The following is a 7,150-nucleotide window of genomic DNA, read 5'->3' on the forward strand; positions in this document are numbered from 1 at the left end:
CAACCTTCCTAATGCCTCGACCCTTTAATACAGTTCCTTATGTTGTGGTGACCCCCCCAGCCATGAAATTATTTTTGTTACTACTTCGTAACTATAATCTTGCTACTGTTGTGAATTGGGTGACCCCTGTGAATGGATCTTTTGACCTCCAAAGGGGACATGACCCGCAGGTTGAGAACCGCTGGTCTGGGGAAGTTTCACTGTGGAGGTATAGACTGTAGGAAGCAGTGTTTCTCAAATCAGCGGTGGCGAAAGACCAGTCTGGCTTTTACAATGTTCCACCCCCTCACAAACAGCTGTATAAAATGTGATTAAAACAAATTGGTAGGGAATGAGATAACTTTTTAAGAGACATTGGAATATAAGTAGGCATTTTCCCTCCTATTTTAGAAGTGCTGCAGGTTTACAGAAAAGTTGCAAAGAGAGAGTTACTGCTTACCTTTCCCCCAGCGTCCCCTTCTGGGAACATCTTATGTAACCATGGTCAAAATGGACACATTTCCATCCGTGCAGTGTGATTAAGGAGTCCCCGGGTGGTGTCAATCAGTAAGCAACTACAAGCACAAGATTGGCGATTGTAACCTACCCAGAGGCCCCTCAGTAGAGTGCCCTTGAAAGCCCTATGCCCCTCATTCCAGCCACTACGTGGGGTCCCCTTGAGTCAGAATTGATCTGATAATAATTGGTTTGATTTTCTGGTTCTATTAACTAAAACACAGCCTTTTGTTTTGAGTTCGGCTAATGTCCTTTCTTCCTTGGTCTTGTTCCAGGATCCAAGGCAGAGCACCACGGCCCTTATAATAGTCTTTAAAAATACGATATTAAATGATACATGAAGATATTCTGCCAAAGTGTGATCAAAGTCTCAAAGCATTTACTCTCAATTTCTGCACTTCCTTCATCGTGGACTGGCAGCAAGGGACTCGTGCCCTGGCACCAGTCTGCTGACCACACCTACAGCAGTGCTTCTGGAGAATGCCCACTGCTGTCAAGTCCACTCTGGCCTACCGGACAGTCGGACCGCTCCACCAGGCTTCTGAGGCTGTGCATTTTGATGGGACTAGATAGCCTCATCTTTCTCCTGAGCAGCGGCTGGTGGGTTTGCACTGTGAACCTTGCAGTTAGCAGCCCAACGCTTGTCCCTCCATGTCACCAGGGCTCTGTGGCATACCGACTAGCTGGCGCATTTAGGGTGGAGTGGCAGGGGCAGGCATGGGGACAACCAGCACGAACAAGTGGAGCACCGAGAGGCTGAGGAAGTGAGAGCGTGTGGGATGCCGAGGCCATGGGAGGCATGAGACGGAGTGCCAAGGTGGGAAGCTTTCGGGAAGGAAGCCCCCAAAGGACCCTGGTAAGGCTGTTGCATTTGTATGCATTGTGCTACAGCTTCTGAGGAAGTATCTGGAGATACTTACCCTTCTAAGGGTACCTGGGTGGAGAGCTTAGGTCTTGTCAAGAAAGGGTAGATATGACCCCTGGGGGTCCCAAGGTCTGACCCAGGCACGTGGGAGACCAAGAACTCTGGTGAGCCAGCACTGTTTTTTTTATAAGACCAATGAAAACTTTCTTTTATTGTGTTTTTTTCTTGTCTTCTGTTTTGTTTTTAAATCATGTTATTGGGGACTCATACAACTCTTATCACAATCCATCCATCCATCCATCCATCCATCCATCCATCCATCCATCCAGTCAAGCACATTTATATATTTGTTGCCATCATCATTCTCAAAACATTTGCTTTCTACTTGAGCCCTACTGTCTTATGAAGACTTCGACCCGGGATGGCATGGTAGGAAACCCAGGATGGAGCACAAAGGTTCAGAGATGGCAGCTGCCCCCTGAAGAAGGTCACCAGACAAGGTGGCTGCCCAGGCAGTGACTTGCATCCCACGTCCCTAGCGAATGTGGGAAAGAAACGATCCAAGCTTTGGTCTCCTCCCCTATGCAGTGTGACCACAAGGACCCTAGGGCCACAAGGATGGCTGTGAGAATGAAGTGACAATCGTAGGAAGGTGTTGGCATGCTGATGGTACAGAGCTGGAGCTAGAGTTGCCCTTTCCTCCCCAGGACAGCCAAGCTGGGCTCATCGGGTTCCTGTCTGTATCTGCTTTTTCTCTGAGCCCTACTCATCCCAGGAAGCTGGCACCAAGGTTCTAGTAGATTGCCCGACTCCGGCAACCTGCACGAGTGCCTGCTCATTTGGTTCGGCACTTGCGGAAGTCTCCAGGGGCCTTGCTTCAACCCATTCCTCTCATTACCTCTAAGACATGTGGATTGCCGCTAAACACCTTCCACACTTTCTTATTATTTAATTATAAATTGAGCAGCGTCAGGAACTGTGTCCAATTTAGCCTCTCTTTCCAGCACCCAGCAAGCACTTGGCCCATAGTCAACAATGGATATTTGTTGAATGAGTACTCGGAAGGAAGATATGTGGATTGTTTTTTCCTTCAAATAATCTAGGGTCATATTAATAGAGAGTAATGCAGAGTGTACAAATCAAGTGTCAAAACAATATTTGCTTGGAAATGAATCGGCTGCCGGGGAAAAGAGGGCCTTGTTTCATGTGGGAGGCCCTTTCTGGGTCAGCACTCGGCTGCAAATGGAAAGGCTGATGGCTCAAGTTCACTCAGAGATCCCTCAGAAGGAAGGCTGGGGATTACTTAGGAAAGGCCGTGGTCATGATCACCTCCGGGAGCACAGTTCTTCTCGGAAACACAAGGGGCTGCCCTGAATCAAAATCAACTCACGAGCAAGTTTCTTTCTTTCTTTTGTTGTTATTTTTGTTACATATGAATTCAGCCTACCAGAAAGGTGGAACCATCAATCACTGGGAAAGGAAGAAATATATTTTGTCCATGGTTTGGGGAAGAGTGGTTAAACCCTAAAATCCACTGCCATGAAGTCGATTTTGACTCATAGCCGCGCTGGAGGACAGAGTAGGACGGGCCCTGCTTGTTTCTGAGGCTGTAACTCTTCATGGGAGCAAAAAGCCTTAGCTTTCTCTTAGCTTGGAGACACTCTGCTTTTGACTGCTGACCTTGCAGTTAGCCACCTGACTCAGAGTCCCCGAGCTCCCAGGGCCCCTGGAAAAGTACTTGGCATCAAAGGAAAAAAGAAAAAGGTCTAGAACTTTTCTTCTTCCTGCATGCCAAGTACTTTCCAGATGGAATAAAGAGCTTAAAAAAAACAAACTTGGAAACACTGAACTATTTATCCAATATCTGGAAGGAAGTAATGTTTCCATCTTAGAAGGAATAGAAACAGCTGCAAAGCAAAAAGATTAACTGACTTGACTATAGGCGCGGTGAACATTTTTAATGTGTCAAAAAGTCAAAGGTAACCAAAGCAAAGTAAGGAAACAAACCAGGGAAATATTTGCAGCCACGGGCAGGAACTTCCACAAATTGAAAAAGAAACCCTGCGGCCCCGGATAAATACACGAGCAGAGTATATATGCGATCAGATGGCTTCCTGGGGAGGAAAGAAATGGAATCCTCCTTAATCTTCATAACTGAAGATCCATTCCAGGGAGAAGGCAGTGGTGGCCAAAAGAGCCAGCGACTATTCCACAGGCAGGATGGAGTGTGAGCTTGTCCCTGACATAAGAGACTTTCAGGGGACGGAGGGGAGAGATGCCCCATCTTTCTGGGGCCATTCTGCTCCCTACTGTCTTCTGACTCCCTTTGGACTTTGCCTGGGTTTTGCGACTCAAAGCATGACTTTTTCATAGACTCTCCCTGGTCAATCATTATCCAGCCTGCCGGACATGATGCTTCTCGTGGAGACACCATGCCACAGAACAGCAGAGAAGTCTAGCAGAGAATTGGTGGTGATCGGCGTGGAGCCAAGGAGTAGCTGGGTGGCTATTACCTAGCTGTTGGTGGTTCAGACCCAGTGTGCCTTGGAAGGGAGTCCTGAGATCTGCTTCTGAAAGGTCACAGCCCAGAAAAACCAAGGGAGCACAAATCTGTTCTGAAACACATGGGGCACCGGGAGCTGGACTTGACTTGGTGGCACCTGGCTTGACGTGTGTGTGTGTGTGTGTGTGTGTATATGTGTTTTAAAATTGGGACCGTTCTTCTGGTGGCAAAGCGGCGGTGGATCCAGTGCCTGGCAAAATGGAGCTCGAGGCCATGAGCAGGTATACCAGCCCGGTGAACCCGGCTGTCTTCCCCCATCTGACTGTGGTGCTCCTGGCCATTAGCATGTTCTTCACCGCCTGGTTCTTCGTTTACGAGGTGACTTCCACCAAGTACACTCGGGACATCTACAAAGAGCTCCTCATCTCTCTGGTGGCCTCGCTCTTTATGGGCTTTGGGGTCCTCTTCCTGCTGCTCTGGGTCGGCATCTACGTATGACAACCCCCAGCCCCTCGGGGCACCAACCAGCAGCTTCACTGGATCCCTCCTTTTGTAAATTACACTTTGGGTCTTTTTTAACCCTTTCTGAAAGAGTTGCCCCTATGCTCACAATAAAGGCAGAGGTGTGACAAAAAAAAAAAAAAAATGGGACCATGGAGCCAAAGTCCAGCGATCTATAGCTCATGCCTGACCCAGAGTAGCCTTAAAGATTTCGGTCTTAAAAAACTGTTCACTCCTGCCTAAAACTCTATTCAGGGTCGGGCTGCAACTTTTTAACAACTCTGATGGGGATGTGGACCAATTCCTCTGAAGACAGCCCACACGGGCATTTCCGCTTTAGGGTCTTTCCTTTATATTGTTTTAAATAAATAAATCTCTGAACATTTCCACAAGTAGTGCCTGTGCAAGGGTGCAACTACAGAGATAGTTGGCATTTTCTGAAGCTCTTCCTGAAGAGCAGGCAGGAAGAGAAATACAAATCGTATACAAGCAGTGGGCCTGCAGCCTCAATAAGATCCCCTCTCCTGCCCATGGCAGTCCCTGGGAGGTGTCAACCCGCTGACCTGCTGACCACAAGGTTCTTGGTAGCAGCCAGGCCAAAGGCCCTTCGGCAGCAAGGCCTGGTGATCTACTCTAAGAACAAAGCAGACATTGAAAACCCCATGGAGCGCAGTTCCACTCGGACCCACGTGGCGGCACTGTTCACTGGAACTGACCCCATGGAAACTGGTATGGCCTTGCTAAGAGGCATTCCTGGCGCCAGGCCTGCCTGCATCTGAACCTTCCAAGTCCTGCTGCTTGGGAGAGGCATCGTGAACACTGGAATGCTTTCAGCCACATACCCCATTCCCACTCGCAGCTCTGTTCCACGGGTCCTCCTACTCAGCTCCCTTTCTCGGCTCGGGGACGTGCCTCCCCCGCAGCAGGGTTTGGCTCTGCTTCATCCCACAGAAGTGCTTGATGGCGTTCATATTCATGCAAGCGCTCAAAGGTCACACCCAATTTTATCTAAACCCGGGGAGAATGCTGCAGGAAGTCAAGGCTGGGGGTCAAAGGAACTCTTGCCTCTGCATGCGATAGGACAATCAGAAACCGTCCATCTCTTCGCAGTCTGCCCGCTGAGGGCCGGCTGCGCAGGCTCTGGGAGAGCTATTGCTGAGTGCCGGCTGGCCGGCCACCTCTGTGTCTCCCGAATCAGTGACGATGACGTGGTTGTAGGGATAACCTGAGCGGCAGGGCCTTGTTAAGCCGCAGGCATCTGTTTTTTCATAGCGATTATGATGTTTTATTTCCTGCAATGGTTCCTTTGTCCGGATTTCTGGTTTGGGGGAGTTGCTTCCAACTAAGAGTTATTGTTCTGGGTGACATTAAAACAACGTTCAGCGTCTTCAACAGTCAGGCTGAGGGACCCGGTGGAGAGGCCCAGCCGGTGTTCCAGCCGGTGTTGGGCGCTGCCACCTCTGCCAGAGGAGTTCAGCTGCTTTTCCTCCAGGCAGGGAGCCGGGGAGCCAGCAGAGCCTTCCTGCTCTACCTGTCAGGTGACCTGTCTATTCCTCCCTCTCCCCCCACCCCCCGAAGCCCTTCTGCGGCCGGCCGTTTTCCTGGGACCCAGCACAGTGCCTGCCATTGATCAGTGGACAAGCGTTCACAAATGAGCGAAGGAACCCATGTGGCTGTGAAGTCGGGGTGTCCTTTGCTCAGACTCTAAGCAACCCCACTTTCTCTGTTCCCCACTTGCTGGCCCCAGGGTACTAGCATTTTGCTCTTAAGTAGTATAAGCTTAGTTGGCTTTCCTTGTTGGCGCCCCTATTGTCTGGGCCTCGTTACCCAGCCAGCTCTCTCCCTTTCCAGCCCTCAGGGATCTCTGTGGTCCTCACACTACAGTTGGAGAGTATGTAGATTGAGGGACTTCTCTAACCTGCTCCTCCCAGGCCTGGTGGCTGGAGTTCTAACCTGGCTCCTCACCTGGATTATGACTATAGGCTAGTGTCACCCCTTTCTCTATCACCCCGAGCCTGTTGGACAGGTCTGGTCACAGGGTAGGTCCATCTTCCTTGTGGCATGTTTCACACTTCTTATGATATAACCTTGTGCTGTGTCTAATATCCGTGTCTCCCATTGTTTAACGCTTTAGTCTCAGCACCGAGAACAGTGGTTCTCAGCCTTCCTAATGCCTTGACCCTTTAATACAGTTCCTCATGTTGTGGTGCACCCCAACCAGAAAATTATTTTTGTTGCTACTTCATCACTGTCTTTTTGCTACTGTGATGAATTGATCGGGCCACTCCTGTGAAAGGGTCGTTCGACCCCCAAAGGAATCACAACCCACAGGTTGAGAACCACTGACCTAGAACGTGTTGCTGGCTGCCCATGATGACCCAGGGCGCACCCAGGTCAGACTATTGTGATCCCCAGGGTTTTCATCGATTGCGTTTTCAGAGGGAGTTTGCCAGGCCTTTCTTCCTCATCTGTCTGAAGTCTGGACACGCTGCTGAAACACAGTCTGTCTCAGAGCAAGAGGGAAGCCTCTACTGACAATTAAGTAGAGGCTTCGCTTGAAGCCCATTGGCCGGGAGATAAACCCAGTTCTCTCGAGCAGAAAGCGAGACCTCTGCCATTGAACCACCACTCTCCCTCGAAAAAGTAGGTGCCAGTCAAGATGGATGGTAAGAATGGATGCAGGAGTGAATGAATGAAGGAATCTGCAGTGAGCAATTGACTGGTTTTGACTTGAATAAACAGGAGGTGGCGGTGTTTCTCTGAAAAGCGGTTTTTCTGTTAAGCCT

At 49.6% G+C, this 7,150-nt stretch overlaps 1 pseudogene; it reads left to right on the top strand.

Moving 5' to 3' along the window:
- The first annotated feature begins 4,108 nt into the window (after positions 1-4,108).
- LOC142446741 (dolichyl-diphosphooligosaccharide--protein glycosyltransferase subunit TMEM258 pseudogene) lies at positions 4,109-4,509 on the top strand (annotated as a pseudogene).
- Positions 4,510-7,150: the final 2,641 nt, after the last annotated feature.

Source organism: Tenrec ecaudatus, chromosome 4, assembly GCF_050624435.1.
Source record: "Tenrec ecaudatus isolate mTenEca1 chromosome 4, mTenEca1.hap1, whole genome shotgun sequence".
Lineage (NCBI taxonomy): Eukaryota > Metazoa > Chordata > Mammalia > Afrosoricida > Tenrecidae > Tenrec > Tenrec ecaudatus.